At 43.8% G+C, this 18,409-nt stretch overlaps 1 protein-coding gene across 1 annotated transcript in view; it reads right to left on the minus strand.

Annotated features, from left to right (window-relative positions):
• Nucleotides 1–18,409, minus strand: part of LOC126101245 (odorant receptor Or2-like) — a 249,127-nt gene that overhangs the window by 163,725 nt on the left and 66,993 nt on the right. The window lies entirely within an intron of this gene.

Consider the following 18,409-nt stretch of genomic DNA (forward strand, 5'->3'; position numbering starts at 1 on the left):
CTTCGCACCCGAGAGGAGCTCACAAAACTTCAGTGGACTGTTCTTCCTCATGCACCCTACAGCCCCGATCTCGCACCGTCGGATTTCCATATGTTTGGCCCAATGAAGGACGCAATCCGTGGGAGGCACTATGCGGATGACGAAGAAGTTATTGATGCAGTACGACGTTGGCTCCGACATCGACCAGTGGAATGGTACCGTGCAGGCATACAGGCCCTCATTTCAAGGTGGCGTAAGGCCGTAGCATTGAATGGAGATTACGTTGAAAAATAGTGTTGTGTAGCTAAAAGATTGGGAAATAACCTGGTGTATTTCAATGCTGAATAAAACAACCCCTGTTTCAGAAAAAAAATGTGTTGCATTACTTATTGAACTGCCCTCGTACTTTGGTGTATACGACCAAGTGGACATACTGGACTGTTATCTATCTGCATTTGCAGTCCAACGTATGGTATTTGCAAAGTAGTGGAGGGGTCATTTAGCGATGATACAGAAATTGGGGCCGGCCGGAGTGGCCGAGCGGTTCTAGGCGCTCCAGTCTGGAACCGCGCGACCGCTACGGTCGCAGGTTCGTATCCTGCCTCGGGCATGGATGTGTGTGATGTCTTTAGGTTAGTTAGGTTTAAGTAGTTCTAAGTTCTAGGGGACTTATGACCACAGCAGTTGAGTCCCATAGTGCTCAGAGCCATTTGAACCATTTGAACAGCAATTGGGAAGCATTCTGTTGTGTCATTGGCTCATGTTGAAATTATGGAACAACTGGTAAAAATGCTAAAAATGAGCGCTCTGTTAACTATGGTGCATATTACAGTATATCGTCCCATATCAACGATGTCTTTCTCATCCCATCTGTCCACTGGTACCCTGTTGATTATCACGTAACGACTGACTGACACATCATGGTTGAAATGGAGAGAGCTTTGTTACAGCACTGGATATCTGTTACTTGTCACTGTAGAGCATGGGAGTAGGTGTATAGGTCATCACCTCCGTACAGTTGTTTGGAAGCATTCCTCAATGCTGCAGACTCATCATACTTCCATCTGCTGTGATGCCCTCCACATTTTTTCTTCACCTCCTTTTCATTTCTATTTCACACATGTTGTGAACAGCAGCTTCATGTGATGTTCAACACTGGAACAATAATCATGTGCATGACTGCAAAATGAGGAAACAATGCTTTTCGAAATGGAACACGGACGCATCTGTTACCCTGTCACTGTGGAAGATGAGGTTAACTGTACACCTTCAGATAGCTGTTTGGAAACACTATACAGTGGTGCAAACTCTTCTGGTTTCCGTATGTTGTGATGTCTTCCACATTTTTGTCAATGATAAACATAGCCTCTGCGTTTTATTTCTAGCATCCTGTGTGTAGTGGGAGCTGCATAGTTTACACTACGTGATGTTCAGCTTTCTATGAGAGCCATTACATCGAAACATGTTAATGTCAGTTTAGCACCTGACACAGACCTCGAAGTCATGGTAGAAAAACGAAATGTATGGCGGTGTCCAAAGCTGTAGTCATACACTGCGAGACACCCAGACACGCGTGGTAGCGCCGTGTTTGAGGCGTCCTGCAGGGGTTCCCGCGTGGCTTCCTCCCCCTCCCCCCCCCCGCCCCCCGTCTAAGGTTCGAGTCCTCCCTCGGGCATGGGTGTGTTTGACCTCAGCAGTTTGGTCCCATAAGATCTTTCTACAAATTCCCAAATTTTCCATACAATGCCTGGAAAACAGTGTATTAAACTGCTTAGGAAAGAACAATACAGGAACATTCTCTTGTGGTTGATAGTCTGTTGGACGTGTCTCTCCTGCACAGTTGACAAAACTTTACACAGGTCTGTACAAGCGACTTCAACCACTGGCCACCTGCTCCAGCGTACGAGGGTTGGAACTTTAATAGTGGCAACTACACTCCTGGAAATTGAAATAAGAACACCGTGAATTCATTGTCCCAGGAAGGGGAAACTTTATTGACACATCAGATACATCACATGATCACACTGACAGAACCACAGGCACATAGACACAGGCAACAGAGCATGCACAATGTCGGCACTAGTACAGTGTATATCCACCTTTCGCAGCAATGCAGGCTGCTATTCTCCCATGGAGACGATCGTAGAGATGCTGGATGTAGTCCTGTGGAACGGCTTGCCATGCCATTTCCACCTGGCACCTCAGTTGGACCAGCGTTCGTGCTGGACGTGCAGACCGCGTGAGACGACGCTTCATCCAGTCCCAAACATGCTCAATGGGGGACAGATCCGGAGATCTTGCTGGCCAGGGTAGTTGACTTACACCTTCTAGAGCACGTTGGGTGGCACGGGATACATGCGGACGTGCATTGTCCTGTTGGAACAGCAAGTTCCCTTGCCGGTCTAGGAATGGTAGAACGGTGGGTTCGATGACGGTTTGGATGTACCGTGCACTATTCAGTGTCCCCCCGACGATCACCAGTGGTGTACGGCCAGTGTAGGAGATCGCTCCCCACACCATGATGGCGGGTGTTGGCCCTGTGTGCCTCGGTCGTATGCAGTCCTGATTGTGGCGCTCACCTGCACGGCGCCAAACACGCATACGACCATTACTGGCACCAAGGCAGAAGCGACTCTCATCGCTGAAGACGACACGTCTCCATTCGTCCCTCTATTCACGCCTGTCGCGACACCACTGGAGGCGGGCTGCACGATGTTGGGGCGTGAGCGGAAGACGGCCTAACGGTGTGCGGGACCGTAGCCCAGCTTCATGGAGACGGTTGCGAATGGTCCTCGCCGATACCCCAGGAGCAACAGTGTCCCTAATTTGCTGGGAAGTGGCGGTGCGGTCCCCTACGGCACTGCGTAGGATCCTACGGTCTTGGCGTGCATCCGTGCGTCGCTGCGGTCCGGTCCCAGGTCGACGGGCACGTGCACCTTCCGCCGACCACTGGCGACAACATCGATGTACTGTGGAGACCTCACGCCCCACGTGTTGAGCAATTCGGCGGTACGTCCACCCGGCCTCCCGCATGCCCACTATACGCCCTCGCTCAAAGTCCGTCAACTGCACATACGGTTCACGTCCACGCTGTCGCGGCATGCTACCAGTGTTAAAGACTGCGATGGAGCTCCGTATGCCACGGCAAACTGGCTGACACTGACGGCGGCGGTGCACAAATGCTGCGCAGCTAGCGCCATTCGACGGCCAACACCGCGGTTCCTGGTGTGTCCGCTGTGCCGTGCGTGTGATCATTTCTTGTACAGCCCTCTCGCAGTGTCCGGAGCAAGTATGGTGGGTCTGACACACCGGTGTCAATGTGTTCTTTTTTCCATTTCCAGGAGTGTATTTATTGCCGGCCGAAGTGGCCGTGCGGTTCTAGGCGCTGCAGTCTTAGGTTAGGTTTAACTAGTTCTACGTTCTAGGGGACTAATGACTTCAGAAGTTGAGTCCCATAGTGCTCAGAGCCATTTGAACCATTTTGAGCCAACTATTTATTTACAGCTCGTACAAAACAGATACGTGTTTTGAAGTTTTACTGACGTTCAAAGTAGTCACCAGCATTGTTCGTAACCCTGTGCCAGCGATGTGCAAGTCGTAGGATACTCTTAGCAGTGCCAGTTGTGTTGACAGTTCTAGTGGTGATGTCTATCGCCCGACGAATTTGTAGCAGTTCTGAAGCGAATGGCGTGAAGTGTTTCCTTCAGTTTAGAAATCGAGTTGAACTCACGAGGGCTTAAGTCAAGGGAGTGCAGTAGGTGGTATAGCACTTAGCAGCGCCATCAGTCAAACAAATCAGTAACAGCTACCACTGTAAGTGCTTGAGAATTGTTCTGCAAAATGATGGTCAGGTCCTGCAGAATGTGTCATCACTTCTGTCTCTAAACTGATCGTAGGTTGTGTTCCAAAAATGAACAGCATACAGACAGAAGTGATGACACTTTCTGAAGGACCTGACCATAATTTTGCAGGACAGTGCCCAAGCACGTACAGTGCAGGCTGTTACTGATTTATTTGACTGATGTGGCTGCTAAGCGCTATACCACCTACTGCACTCCCTTGACTTAAGCCCTCGTGAGTTCAACTCGATTTCTAAACTGAAGGAAACACTTCACGCCATTCGCTTCAGAAATGCTACAAATTCGTCGGGAGATAGACATCACCACTAGAACTGTCAACACAACTGGCACTGCTAAGAGTATCCTACGACTTGCACATCGCTGGCACAGGGTTACGGACAATGCTGGTGACTACTTTGAACGTCAGTAAAGCTTAAAAACACGTATCTGTTTTGTACGAGCTGTAAATAAATAGTTGCCACTATTAAAGTTCCAACCCTCGTATACGCAGTCCTCTTGATGTCAACACGCAGATGGTATTTGTTTTTTTTCGACATATTGGAAGAGAGAGATGCAGTAAAATCTTATAGGAGGTTGTATTAAAAGGAATAGTAACTTAAATATTTTAAACGTAGCTGCACAACAGCAACGGTTTCACGTAATAAAATTATAAACAGCCGACCAGTTGCAATGGATAAATAAATTCTTTACCTAGGTTTCGACAGATATAAATTTGTCTTCTTCAGAAGGTAGCAATTTTACATTAGTAGAATTTTACTAAAGACTAATGTAAAATTGCTACCTTCCGAAGAAGACAAATTTATATTTGTCGAAACCTAGGTAAAGATTTTCTTTATCCATTGCAACTGGTCGGCTGTTTATAATTTTATGAAAAGGAATAGTATAACTGGTTGAAGTTTGGATGCAGACAGTTCTCTCAAAACAACACCAATTTTGCTCATAAAGCTAATAGAAAACGGCTGTATTTATTCTCTTGGAATCACGACTGCTTTTATTATTATCATCATGATTGCGTGCTTAAAAGTAGGTCATACCCCAAGTCTTGTGGTATTTCATACTTCATAACCTCTAATTATAAAGTAGACACCATGTGAATTATAGCTCGTTATGGAACCTGGAAATTATAGTGTTTTTCCCGACATGTGTGTAGATTGTATAAACAGGCTGTCATGATCAAATTGCTAACAAAACTAGAACGCAAGAATCTACAGCTATTTCGAATGATTGTCTGCTGATAACAGAAACTTTACAGGCAGGTCGATAGAGGGGAGCTATGGAGTAAAAATGTCAAATGTAAGCACACAGACAGCATTTATTTTCCATGTATCACAAGAGAGAGACGCAGTAAAATCTAATAGGAGGTTCTATTACAAGACAGGCTCTCAGAATTTGTTTCGTAAACGCTAGGGGTGATATAGCATTGCATTGGTAAAACGATACCTACCATAGCGTTAAAACAGCAATGTTCTCTTGTATTATAGCGTATTGTTGTCGAACGTAAAATGACTTTCTTTTTCTAACTTGTGAGCAAATAGTGTGAAAGGCTATATTTTCTAATGTTATTTGACATGTCTGAAGTGTTTGTAATGTACATGTGTATGACAGTTTATTTACAGACACTGATTTGAATACAAGGGAGGCTCTGAAACCATGTAATTTGTGCATCAAGCTGAAATAACTCACTTAACATAGATTTTTGCTTCTAATTATCTGTTTTTCTTTAGTCCAGTGAAGGTTTAGAAATAACATGAACGTTCTGAAGTGATCGGTAGTTTTCACAGCAAAATAGTGGAAGTATTTTTTGATTTTACGCAGGGTGACATGTGCAGGGAGTGTGTAGCCCGACCTGTGTAGTTGGGTCATCTGTAACCGGCGGTGGTGCTGTAGTTCTTTCTCCTTTCGGTGGATGTCGCAAAAACCCAGAGGTGGGGGGCGGGGGGCTGAGAGAAAGAGAGAGAGAAATGCCTATTGTATCCAGAAGTCGAACGTAAAATACCGATTTTGTTAATAAAACTAAAAGTAAATGCACTGTGTCTACTGTTGTGGGCCGGCCGGAGTGGCCGTGCGGTTCTGGGTGCCACAGTCTGGAGCCGAGCCAGCGCTACGGTCGAAGGTTCGAATCCTGCCTCGGGCATGGATGTGTGTGATGTCCTTAGGTTAGTTAGGTTTAATTAGTTCTAAGTTCTAGGCGACTGATGACCTCAGAAGTTAAGTCGCATAGTGCTCAGAGCCATTTGAACCATTTTTACTTTTGTGGAATGAGGACATTTATTATCGTCACGTTTTTGTTTTCTTTTTTTAAATAGATGCTCACTTATAGGAGGTGTATTGACGTTAAATACAACTATTACAGCCTTGCAGATTGGCGTGCACTTGCGGGTGTAGCCACTGGAGGGATGGACGCATGTTCCATAGGACGCAGCAGCTGCCCTTTTAGACAAGCAATCTGTGGTCAGGACAGTCGTATTTATGTCGCTTTGTTCCGAGGGATATCAAAGTCGTGGCCTATTGCATATTATAGCTTTTGTCGGCATCGATAGCTCTGACCACCCGGCGAGGTGCTCGTCAGGGACTCATTGTACTGAAGAGTCTTCACCATATTCGCGGGAGATTGCTGTGACCGCAGTTGGCCAAAGATTCTGTTGAAAAGTCAATGTGTAGAGTTCTCTGGAATTTCTTTGTTGTTCCAGGGGGTCCAGTCTTCCCGAGAATGATATTTAACAGATTGCAGATTGTTCTTCTCGTTTGTCTATCTGTCATTGACTTCAGCAGACTGGAGGCAGTACACCAGTGCCACCAGAAGGATTTCTTTGTGGACCATCAGTGACAAGGTAGAACAGGCCTCTTCCTCTACCTACGGTGAGGACTGGGATGGATGAGTGGTGGTAGAGGGATGGAGGGTAAAGCTGGTTCAAAGTTGGTTAGCTCGTGATCGCCTATCAGCGAGAATGCACGTTCAGCTACAACCTCTCCCTCATGAAGGTTTTGTGGCAGTTTGTTATTACAATGATTTTTCCCTATCCCCACTACGAGTGTTGCATTATGATCCATCGTTTACGAACACTGTTTTTTTTTCATGACAATTTCTATGTGTAATTAGATCAGTGGAGCATTTTCCATCAGTTATGGCAGCATGTATTGGCGGCCTTCCTGAATTTCAAACACCTGGGTTGCAGGTGACTGTCGAGCAATACAGCAGGAGGCGTCTGTAGCGAACTCTGACGTCCATGGCTGTATGCTTAGAGGTAATACACTCATTAAGCTTCTCTCTGTCCATCAGCAGCATCTCGTCAGTTGAACATAACCCTCGCCAAAAATAAAGATAGTACCTTCCAGTCAAGGCTTTTTACCGACAGTATGTAGGTGAAGGGTAGAGTTTGAGTACGTCTGCCACTGATTTCGAATGGTATTGTAGGAGGTGGTGTCTTCATTGCAGTTGACAAAAATACTGAAAATACTGTGTCTACTGAGGTCGAAGTAGAGTGTGATTGTGAAGTTATCTGGGCCCGTTTAACAGGGCTAGGAGAAATAAAGTTAATTGTTGGGTGTTTTTACCGGCCACCAGGTTCCACCGTGACAGTTCAAGAATCACTCAAAGGGAATCTACACTCTGTATCGCAGAAGTACCCCCCGATTCATGCTATATTAGTCGGAGGCGACTTCAACCTACCTAGTATAGATTGGGATGTCTATGGATTCATTACAGGTGGTACAGACAAGCCGTCGTGTGAAGTACTTTTGAACACATTATCCGAAAACTGTCTTGAGCAGCTAAATCGACAGCCAACGCGTAATGGAAATATTTTAGATCTGGTAGCCACGAACAGACCAGACCTCATCGACGGTGTCAGTGTTGACACGGGGATTAGTGATCATGATGTTGTCATTACGACTATGGTTACAAAAGTTAAAAAATCGGTCAAGAATGATAGGAGAGTATTTTTACTAGAAAGAGCAGATAAGCAGTTGTTAGCGTACCACTTAGTAAATGAATCGACTTCATTTACTTCCGGTACGATGGACGTGGAAGAATTATGAGCAAATTTTAAACACATCGTAAATCACGCATTGGAAAAGTATGTGCCGAAAAAGTGTGTTACGGGCGGAAAAGACCCACCGTGGTTTAACAGCGCAATTCGGAGAATGCAAAGACAGTTGCACTCGCGGTACAAGAAAAATCGGGAGAATGAGAACAGGCAAAAGTTAGTAGAGATTCGTGCTGCTGTAAAAAGAGCGATGCGCGAAGCAAACAACCACTACCACCGTCATGCCTTAGCAAAAGATCTTGCTGAAAACCCAAGGAAATTCTGGTCTTACGTAAAATCGCTAAGCGGGTCGAAGGCTTCCATCCAGTCACTGACTGATCAGTCTGGCCTGGCAACAAAAGACAGCAAAACGAAAGCTGAAATTTTAAATTTAGCATTTGTGAAATCTTTCACGCAGCAGGATCGTACAAACATACCGCCGTTTGAGTCTCGTACAGATTCCCGTATGGAGGACATAGTGATAGACATCCCTGGGGTTGTGAAGCAGCTGAATGGGTTGAATATAAATAAATCGCCAGGTCCTGATGGGATTCCAATTCGGTTTTACAGAGAGTACTCTACTGCATTGGCTCCTTACTTGGCTTCCATTTATCGCGAGTCTCTTGCCCAACGTAAAGTACCGAGCGACTGGAAAAAAGCGCAGGTGGTGCTTGTATATAAGAAGGGTAGAAGGACGGATCCTCAAAATTACAGACCAATATCCTTAACATCGGTTTGTTGCAGGAGTCTCGAACATATTCTCAGTTCGAATATAATGAATTTCCTTGAGACAGAGAAGTTGCTTTAGAAAGCATCGCTCCTGCGAAACGCAACTCGTCCTTTTTTTACATGATATTTTGCGAACCATGGATGAAGGGTATCAGACGGACGCCATATTCCTTGACTTCCGGAAAGCGTTTGACTCGGTGCCCCACTGCAGACTCCTAACTAAGGTACGAGCATATGGGATTGGTTCCCAAATACGCGACTGGCTCGAAGACTTTTTAAGTAATAGAACCCAGTACGTTGTCCTCGATGGTGAGTGTTCATCGGAGGTGAGGGTATCATATGGAGTGCCCCAGGGAAGTGTGGTAGGTCCGCTGTTGTTTTCTATCTACATAAATGATCTTCTGGATAGGGTGGATAGCAATTTGCGGCTGTTTGCTGATGATGCTGTGGTGCACGGGAAGGTGTCGTAGTTGAGTGACTGTAGGAGGATACAAGATGACTTGGACAGGATTTGTGATTGGTGTAAGGAATGGCAGCTAACTCTAAATATAGATAAATGTAAATTAATGCAGAGGAATAGGAAAAAGAATCCCGTAATGTTTGAATACTCCATTAGTAGTGTAGCGCTTGACACAGTCACGTCGATTAAATATTTGGGCGTAACATTGTAGAGCAATATGAAGTGGGACAAGCATGTAATGGCAGTTGTGGGGAAGGCGGATAGTCGTCTTCGGTTCATTGGTAGAATTTTGGGAAGATGTGGTTCATCTGTAAAGGCGACCGCTTATAAAACACTAATACGACCTATTCTTTACTGTTCGAGCGTTTGGGATCCCTATCAGGTCGGATTGACGGAGGATATAGAATCAATTCAGAGGCGGGCTGCTAGATTTGTTACTGGTAGGTTTGATCATCACGCGAGTCTTACGGAAATGCTTCAGGAACTCGGGTGGGACTCTCTGGAGGAAAGGAGGCGTTCTTTTCGTGAATCGCTACTGAAGAAATTTAGAGAACCAGCGTTTGAGGCTGACTGCAGTACAATTTTACTGCCGCCAACTTATATTTCGCAGAAAGACCACAAAGATAAGATAAGAGAGATTAGGGCTCGTACAGAGGCATATAGGGAGTCATTTTTCTCTCGTTCTGTTTGGGACTGGAACAGGGAGAGAAGATGCTAGTTGTGGTACGGGGTACCGTCCGCCACGCACCGTATGGTGGATTGAGGAGTTTGTATGTAGATGTAGATGTAGATATTGTGATTATTTTTTCCTAGAAGGAAATTTTTGAACTGTATTGCGATTTTAAGCACTCCTTGTTAGCGCAATGCATGTAATTGTGTAATTAGGACCGATCTTCATGACTGATTACGTAATTAAGACCGATCTTCACTTCAGTGTCCTAACCAAAATAAACAAACTTCCTCTCCTGCAACTGGACTGTTTCCATGTGTCAGGGATTGCACTTGGGTTTCCTGTCCTGAAGGACCTGGGTTCGAAACCCTGAAAGGGCGCCGCCATTTTTAATTTACCGCCAGTTCCCGGCTGGGGTGGGAGGTCCACATAGTCCTGGGACGAAGAAATTCCACCAAAATTCGAAATTTCCGCCAAAATTCGAATTCCCACCAATAAGGTAGGTGGACGTTGGGGGAGAGGGAGGGATACGGTGGGGGGGGAGGGTGTGCACACGTTCCATCTTGGGAAAACACATGACGTCATCCGAGAGGTTGGGGGGAGATGGTGGGGATAAATAATTGATCAAGTCAATTAATTTGTTTATCAATTTGATACCAAAATTACACCTGGAGCCCCAATACCCTACCGTTACCAACTCCTTGTCACTTGCACTGCGGGACAGAGACAGGCTGGCCACGGATTTCGTGTTATTCATGATAAACGTACAATAGTGACATTCAAATGCACCTCCACGCCGTCCTCACCCTTCACCAGTCAGGTTTTCTAAGATGTTGTTCGCGGCTTTCCCTCCTACTCATGTACAAAAGTTTGTACACGAAACATTCCCGTTATTCGACACTTTTTTGTCTCTGTTGATTGGGCTATTACGCCACCAGGATAGTCAACAATTCGTTAACATCTTTAATTTAACTGTGCCCGTGAGGGTAATGAAAGAAAAACTACTTTTGCAAACGTTACAAGTAATTACGTCGACAGCTAGATCCAAACAAGGAGATTTTTATTCTCCAAAACTTCATAATTCTTGAAGATAAATCAAGTTCCAAAATTCCACAACACATCGACGTCAACGATGCAGGTCTGTAGTTGTATGTATCTGTTGTAAGGCCCTTCTTGAAAACGTGAATGACATACGCTTTCTCGCAGTCGTGAAGCACCGTTCTCTGCTCTCAGAGTCCTCCCGCAACTTGTCTCCACTACCATTGTTACTGAGAGAAAAGCACACCAATCACCTTCATGTCATTAATGGTACTACAGTTTTAAGGACGTTTGTTTTGCTTGTAAATCAAACGTTGAAGAAAGACAACTTGATTACTGTGAGCACCCACGCCTACAATGGTAATAATTTTAATAACAAATAAATATAAAATAAATTTTTAATTATTTATTTTTGTTTCCAGGGTAGCAGAGTTCCTTCACTTCGTCTACTTTGTCGTCACTAATGCGGATTTTAAGTTTATCGATTCTCTCATTTCTACTAATCGTCATTACTTTCGTCTTTCGTTGGCTTACTCTCAGTCCATAACCCTTGCAAGCACAGTGGTTTCGTAGTTAGTAGGTCTGACGAATGAAACTATGTAATTGTTTGTTTTATGATGTTAAAATTCACAAAATTACTAGGCAGAATTTTACAATTTTTTAGTGCTTGACTTAGTCAGTGGCGTGATCTGTCTTGTCACTTAAGACTAAAAGAGGTCGAATGTTGGAAATAATTCGTGCAGTCGTAAATATTTGTACAGTGGTAGGGGGGAGTGCCATGAACAATATACTAGAAATCCTGACAGGTGGAGGCTGAGTGTGAGACTGGTTGTGCGTTTGAAGATCACTTTTGCACGTTTTTGTTGAAGAACTCAAAAACTAAGATCTCTAGCGAAAATATATCCCAGTATAAAAAAAAGCTATATAAAATTTTCTACAAAAAGGTGGTGTTCATTTTCTGTAGGATTAATAATTTGGCTGTAGTGAGAGAATATGAAAATCTCGGTCGTGGTTTATGAAGTCCAGTTGTAACATTGCGGGTTGCATAAAAGACGACGGTAGGGGCAGCTGTGTCACCCTGTATACCCTACCAGGCGTGGCTACAACACTAAACACGAAAAACACTGATGTACTCTGGTAGCCGTTGTACTTGTAACAGAAAATTGCAACTCGTATCATTTACATACCCGCCGAAGCTCTAGACGTATATGAAATTAAATAAAATCCGACCGCATCTCTGGGTGCTTCACTTTTCTTCCGGTAATGTAGATAAAATTGCCACATTTAATGAAGCGACTGCGAAGTATCTTAGAAAATCATAATTTTACAGACAGGTGAATACAATGATACTTTGATAACTGTCAAATATCTCACTTAAACTCGAGTACCAATTACCATTTTTGACTTCCATCTCTGAGATAGTTGCAGCTCCTGTATCGACATATCGTCGTTTTCATTTGTATCCAAACACTTTACATTCATTACCAGGGCCAGATCTCCGGTCATGCAATAACATCTGCGACATATCATTTCCAACAACTGCTATGAATGTTATTTATGCGTTCTCAAATGAGGATTCCAACTCACTTCTCACTGCCTGCATTACAACAATAGTATTCTCTTTCCTATACCTCCTACATCGCTTTCATACAACATGCTTACCAATTCTATCTTACAAGTACGAATCTTCATCTACATCCTACTCCGCATGCCAAATAACGGTGAGTGGTGGAGGATAATTCTGGTACCACTGACCGATTCCCCCCTACGCCGTTTCACTGGCGGATAGCGCTTGGAAAGAGTGATTGTCGCTAAGCCCCTGTATTTGCTCTAATTTCTCGAATTTTCTCATCGTGTCATTAGCGGAAGAAGTTACTTGTTGCCCGACTCTTCCCGGAAACTGCTCTCTCGCAATTTTAATAGTTAAACGCTCCTGTGACGAAACTCGCCGCTTTCCTTTGGAACTTCTCTAACTCCTCTATAGTCCTACCTGGAAAGAATTCCATATTGATGAACAAGTCAAGAAGCGGTCGAACAGGGGCCTTATAAGCTACATCCTTCGTGAATGAGTAACATTTCCTTAAGTCTCTCCTATGAATCTTAGCCTGGCATCTGATTTTCATAGCATCTGTTTTATGCGGTGATTCTACTTAACGTCGCGCTGGACACATTCCTAGATGTTTTACAGCGGATACTGTTTCCAGCAGTTTCTTGTCAACAGAACAGTCGTGCATTTGTGGCTTTCTTTTCCTATGTGTGTGGAATATTCTACAATTATTTACGTTAAGCGTCAACTGTCAGAGCCTACACCATTCATCATTCCTCAGCAGCACATTCTGCAAATCGATTCTTTCTGGCTTTGCTACTTTGTTACAGACAAGTGCATCTTCTGCAAACAGTGCGAGAGAACCTCCGACACTTTCTGCTAGATCATTGATATGCATTGTAAACAGTAACGTTGCTATCGCACTTCCATGGGGTACTTCGGTAATTATCTTTACATCTGTCGGTTTGTTCCTTTAAGAGCAACATGTTCATTTCTATCAGCAAGGACATTTCGAGTCCAGTCGCGAATCTGGTCAACATTTTTTTCGCTGAACGACGGTGCGCGACGGTGTGAAATGCCCTCCTGAAGTCAACGAACACGGCATCAACCTGAGCGCCGTCGTCTACGGCGCAGTGGATTTCATGGAGGAACGGAACGAACTGAGTATCACAGGATCTCTCTCTGCGGAATCCATGTTGACTTTTGTAAAGGAGATTTTTATTCTGCAAAACTTCATAATTCTTGAAGATAAATCAAGTTCCAAAATTCCATAACACATCGACGTCAACGATGCAGGTCTGTATTTGTGTGTATCTGTTCTAAGGCCCTTCTTGAAAACGTGAATGACATACGCTTTCTCTCAGTCGCGAAGCACCGTTCTCTGCTCTCAGAGTCCTCCCGCAACTTGTCTCCACTACCATTGTTACTGAGAGAAAAGCACACTAATCACCTTCATGTCATTAATGGCACTACAGTTTTAAGGACGTTTGTTTTGCTTGTAAATCAAACGTTGAAGAAAGTCAACTTGATTACTGTGAGCACCCACGCCTACAATGGCAATAATTTCAATAACAAATAAATATAAAATAAATTTTTAATGAGGAAATCAAAGAAAAACTGGGAATGAACTCTATAGATGAAGCAGTCAGGGCGAACAGGCTTAGATGGTGGGGTCATGTTACACGCATGGGAGAAGCAAGGTTACCCAAGAGACTCATGGATTCAGCAGTAGAGGGTAGGAGGAGTCGGGGCAGACCGAGGAGAAGGTACCTGGATTCGGTTAAGAATGATTTTGAAGTAATAGGTTTAACATCAGAAGAGGCACCAATGTTAGCACTGAATCGGGGATCATGGAGGAACTGTATAAGGGGGGCTATGCTGCAGACTGAACGCTGAAAGGCATAATCAGTCTTAAATGATGATGATGATGATGATGATGATGATGATGATTTATTTTTTTTCCAGGGTAGCAGAGTTCCTTCACTTAGTCTACTTTGTCGTCACTAATGCGGATTTTAAGTTTATCGATTCTCTCATTTCTACTAATCGTCATTACTTTCGTCTTTCGTTGGCTTACTCTCAGTCCATAATCTGTGCTAATTTGTTATTGATCCATTCGGTAAGTCCGGTAATTCTTGTTTACTTTCACTCAGCATAGCGATGCCATCAATGAAGCCCATAATTCCAGGTTTATGATTCTGGAAAAATCTCCCAGGCTTGTGGCTAAGTCATATCTAGGGAATATCCATTCTTCCAGGAATGTTAGTTCCGCAAGGTTCTCAGGAAAACATCTGTGATGTCTGGAAGGTAGGATGTGAAGAACTAGAGGAAGTTAAGGTGTGAGGACGGGTCGTGTGTGGTGCGCTCGTAGCCGAGTAGCTGAGTTGGTAGAGCACTTGCTCGCTAAAGGCAAGCTCAGAGGGCCCGCTTAGATGATTTCAGTTCTCTGAGAGGGCCCGCTTAGATGATTTCAGTTCTCTGACATTCAACCAGACCAAATTATGAAAAGAATAAAGAACAAAATGAAGAAAGAAAAAGATAAAAAGTTCGAGTCTCTTTCCAGCACACAGTTTCAATACGCCAGGAAGTTTCACTCTTGTAATTGATATCATTTCACTCTGAATTTTAATCTTAGTCTTGATCTTTCTTTTATTTACATTATTGCTTGCTCGATGTAAAGGTTGAGCATTATGGGCCAAAGACTGCAAAACTCTCTTACATTCTTTCTAATCAGAGCATTTCGTTCTTTGCCCTCCATTATTTTGTCTCCTCTTGACTCTTGTAGATATTGTATATTACCCTTCGTTTTCCTATAGCTTACATATATTTTTCCGAGAATTTTGAAAATCATGCGTCTTCCGATTTTCCTCTATCTGCAAATCCTATGAACTTGTATTGATATTTCTTAACTCTAGCTTCCATTATCAAGCATAACGTCAGAACTCTTTTCGCAGCTGCCTTTATCTTATGCGTATTATTCTTGTCAGTAACTTGGATGTGTGAGCTAAGTATGCGACAGTTCTCAAACTTTCTTGCTCTTGCTTTCTTCGGGACTGCGAGGATATATTTTTCTGAAGGCCTGATGCTATGTCTCTTGTCGTTTAGACGTGTCTTCCCTCAATAATTTTAAAAATTTTTATCAGACCAGTCCTATCCGTCGTAGAAGCTTTCAGTGTACTCTTTTCCACCTGTTAGCTCTCTCCTCTCCGATTAACAGTGTAATTCCCAATGCACTCTTATGTTGGCGCCCTTGGTTTTAATATCACCGAAGACTATTTTGACTTTTCTATATGTTGAATCATTCCTTCCGACTACCTTTTCTTTTGCGATTTCTTCAGATTTTTTCCTGCTGTAGCCATTTCTCCTTGGCTTCATTTTTTACCTGCCTACAGGTATTTTCAAAGTATATCTCATGATATCGTAGATTTGGGGGTGTTAGCTATTACTTTCCGAAACTCACTGCAGAATTCAGCCAGTCTTTCTCTTCTCTCATTCCTACTACTAAGCCCATAGTCACCTGTCACTCACTCCTCTACGCCTTCCTCTATTACCGCGTTCGCATCATTCCTGATTATTATTAACTTATCTTCTCCCTTTACGTACTCAATTGCCCGTTATATATCCTAACATATTTGCTCTACTCTCCATCTTCTCCTTGTGACGTTATCGGCTGTATGTAAGCCATTATTACTGGCGTTGGTTTGGTGCCGATTTTGATGAGAACAACCCAGTCACTGCACTGTTCACGCTAACTCACTCTCTGTCCTACCTACCTATTAATTACCAACATCACTCACGTTATTCAATTTTCTGCTGCTGTTGATATTATACTAGACTAGTAACCTGATTCTTCATTCCATTTCACTACATTGAGCCTTACTATGTGTAGAGTGGGCCTTTAGATTTTACTTTTTCTAGTTTTCAAGCCTCCTTACCATGTTTAAACTTCTGAAGTTCTGCGCTCGTGTTCGTAAGTAGTTCTACTTCTATATATATAATCGTACATCTGCGTACATGTTCAGTAGGATACTGATGGAGGGTACCAGGTACTACTATACATTTTCTTTCCTATTCCACTCGTAAATAGAGCAAGGTGTTTATGAGCCTCCGTATGGGCCATAGTTTCTCTTATCATGTCTTCGTGGTCCTTACGTGAAATGTACGCTATGTGATCAGAAGTATCCGGACATCCCCAAAAACATACGTTTTTCATATTAGGTGCATTGTGCTGTCACCTGCTGACAGGTACTCCATGTCAGCGACTTCAGTAGTCATTAGACATCGTGAGACAGCAGAATTGGGCGCTCCGCGGAACTCATGGATTTCGAACGCGGTCTGGTGATTGGGTGTTACACGAGTCATACGTCTGTACGCGAGGTTTCCACACTCCTAAACATCCCTAGGTCCACTGTTTCCAATGTGATAGTGAAGTGAAAACGTGAAGGGACACGTACAGCACAAAAGCGTACTGGCCGACCTCGTCTGTTGACTGACAAAGATCACCGACAGTTGAAGAGGGTCGTAATGTGTAATAGGCAGACATGTATCCAGGCCATCACACGGGAATTCCAAACTGCATCAGAATCCACTGCAAGTACTATGACAGTTACGCGGGAGGTGAGAAAACTCGTATTTCATGGTCAAGCGGCTGCTCATAAGCCACACATCACGCCGGTAAACGCCAAACGACGCCTCGCTTGGTCTAAGGAGCGTAAACATTGGACGATTGAACAGTGGAAAAACGTTGTGTGGAATGACGAATCACGGTACACAATGTGGCCATCCGAAGACAGGTGTGGGTATGGGGAATGTCCGGTGAACGCCACCTGCCAGCGTGTGTGGTGTCAACAGTAAAATTCGGACGCGGTGGTGTTATGGTGTAGTCGTGTTCTTCATGGAGGAGTCTTGCACCCCTTGTTGTTTTGCGTGTTACTATCACAGCACAGTCCTACATTGGTGCTTTAAGCACCTTCTTGCTTTACACTGTTGAAGAGCAATTCGGGGATGGCGATTACATCTTTCAACACGATCGAGCAATTGTTCATAATACACTTTCTGTGGCGGGGTGGTTACAAGACAATAACATCCCTGTAATGGACTGGCCTGCAGAGTCCTGACCTGAACGCTATAGAACACCTTTGGGATGTTTTGGAACGCCGAATTCGTGCCAGTCCTCACCGACAGACATCGATACCTCTCCTCTCCGGGAAGAATGGGCTGCCATTCCCCAAGAAACCTTTCATCACCTGGTTGAATGTATGCCTGGGAGTGTGGAAGCAGTCATCAAGGCTAAGGGTGGGCCAACACCATATCGAATTCCAGCATTACCGATGGAGGGTGCCACGAACTTGTAAGTCAAGTCACTTTCAGCCAGGTGTCCGGGTTTTTGATCACATAGTGTACGTTAGTGGCAGTAGAATCGTTCTGCAGTCGGTCTCAAATGCCACTTCTCTAAACTTCGTTAATAGTGCTTCGCGAAGAAAACGCCGTCTTTTCTCCGCTCTTCCCCTTCAGGGATTACTCTTTCGCTGGTTATTCTTTTTCTTATACTGCTTACGATAGCCTCTCCCCTTATCGCTGATCCCGCTCCAATCACTAGGTTTCCGAAAGTGAGCTCAGCGTAGGATGAAACTGAAATGTGAACCATCTGAAACGCAGTGGAAACGAAGAGAGGAGCATGACATGTGTTGTGATTACTCATAAAGGTGCTAGAGAAATTAGTAGAAGAAAGATCTCCAAGGAAAATCCTCAATAACAAAAAAGTTAGAATGGTGTTGCTTTTACTATGGAACAGAAAAGAAGTATTAGGTGTGTGTATAGAGGGGGGAGAACTAGCGAATACTAGTCATTTGTGAGGCTTTGGAGTGTAGTACACTACGCAGAGTTGAGTTCTGCTGTAGTGAATTATTAACGAAGATTACACATTGGTGGGGCATTCTGGTGTAGTAGGAAATGTAGAGTTAAGTTCTATATTAGTCAATTATTAACTGTAACAATAATAATAATGCGAAAGTAATGATGAAGTGTGGTGGAAATGCGGAAATACGTTTTGTCTATTAGCTCTTTCTATAAACGCCGGCTACTTAATTAGATATCAAAAGC

The sequence above is a fragment of the Schistocerca cancellata genome, chromosome 9, assembly GCF_023864275.1.
Source record: "Schistocerca cancellata isolate TAMUIC-IGC-003103 chromosome 9, iqSchCanc2.1, whole genome shotgun sequence".
NCBI lineage: Eukaryota > Metazoa > Arthropoda > Insecta > Orthoptera > Acrididae > Schistocerca > Schistocerca cancellata.